Source organism: Microtus ochrogaster, chromosome 8 (genome assembly GCF_000317375.1).
Source record: "Microtus ochrogaster isolate Prairie Vole_2 chromosome 8, MicOch1.0, whole genome shotgun sequence".
Lineage (NCBI taxonomy): Eukaryota > Metazoa > Chordata > Mammalia > Rodentia > Cricetidae > Microtus > Microtus ochrogaster.
In genome coordinates, this window is record NC_022015.1 from 38,777,631 (window position 1) to 38,779,348 (window position 1,718).

Below are 1,718 nucleotides of genomic sequence, written 5' to 3' on the forward strand. Positions count from 1 at the left end.
CACTCTGGACTCCAAATCCCAGCAGGCCAGGTCCTGACCCCTCCCAAGAGTATTTAAGTGAACTCCCAAAAGAGGAACACGTAGTCTCTTTTTCTTCCTCCCGGTGGCTGCATTTGCGTGGCCCCCCACCTGAGAGCGCAGAACTCCCATTAAACCTGGATATTTCTTAATTTGGCTTGTTTTGATCTGGCTTGATTGGGATTATGCGTCGGCAGAGAGCTCGCGTTAGGAAAATATTCCTAACAGTAAGATAGGCTTGTTTGGAATTTTCTGTGGTCCTCCTGTCTCAAGCTTCCACATGCTGGGATTTTAGGCATGAGCCACCATGCATGACAACCATCACAGTTTGTCAGAGTGGAGAAGTCTGCCTAATCTAAGAGAAAGGGAGATTTCTGAGTGAGGCATGATGGGGCACACCTTCACTACAACAGAGGCCAAGGGCGATGCTGGGCTATGTTCTAGCTACCACGTATGAAACATATAACATTGTCTGGTTTATCTTTTCTGACTGTCTCCTCCTCATCTGTCACTCACCATCTTATTCTGCATCCTTACTAAAAGGTTTAAGATCTTTTGAATGCTATTTATTGGCCATGTCCATTCTACAAGAAGCTCACACTCTCTGTGTAGTGGAGCACAACCTTGAACCTCTGATCCTCCTGCTCTTGCCTCCCTCCTGCTGGGAATGCAGGATGTACCACCACATCCAGTTTCTGTGGTGCTAGGGATAGAACTCAGGACTTTGTGCATGCTAGGCAAACATTCTGCAGAGGCCCAGACCTACCGATCTGTATTTAAGACAAGGTCTCAGAATGTTGCTTAGGATTGCCTTTGGCTCCTGGACTCTAGCCATCCTCCTGCCTCAGCTTCCCATGTAGTTAGAACTATAATTACCTCTTACTGCAACCAGTTTTTCAGCCATCAGTTTTCTGCAGCAAATGATCCCATTATTCACTTTCAACTCTGAAAAAGTTTTTATTTACTCACTGTGTTGTGAGAGGGAGTGCCACAGCACGCATGCGGAGGGCAGAGGACAGCTTGCAGGAGTCGGCTCTCTCCTTCTCCCATGTGGGTTCCTGGCATCTGCAGGTGGTCAGGCTTGGCAGCAGGTCTATCTGTTGAGCCATCTTGCTGGTGCTTCAACGCTTAGTTTTGCATTGATTATTTCTTCTACTTTGCATTAATAACTATCCCCTTTGTGCTTCTGCGTTTCTAGAATGTTTGTTCTCTGGGTGTATGTGGTTCTACAGAAGGCTGAGTCATCAGCCGGGACTTGGGAGCCTGAGCCCCTGGTGGACTTGATGAGTCTGTGCTGTTTCACTTTGTCAAACTATGACTTACTAAAACTCCAGTTTTAGTTGCCAAACTTGCCAGCCTGTGGCTTCAAGAAGGAAGGAGCTGAATTCCAGGGAAATGCTGTGTCAACCAATCTCCCTTGTCACTCCTCAAGCAAAGTGTGAGGTCAGAGGTTCCCCTTAAGACCCTAGGGGCAGGGACGAAGCTTCTGGGTTCTAATGTGTCGGTCCTGGGGCATTTAAGAGGAAAGCATGGATAGGAGACCTTCCTCTTCCCCCAGTGCCTCCTCACCCTGCAGTCTGCAGCCAGCCCTCTGACTGGGAATGCCTGCAGCTGCTTTAGATCAGTGTAGGTGACCATGACAGCCCTTCCCCAACCCTGGCAGTGGTAAGGACTAAGTAACACACACATCTATATGCACA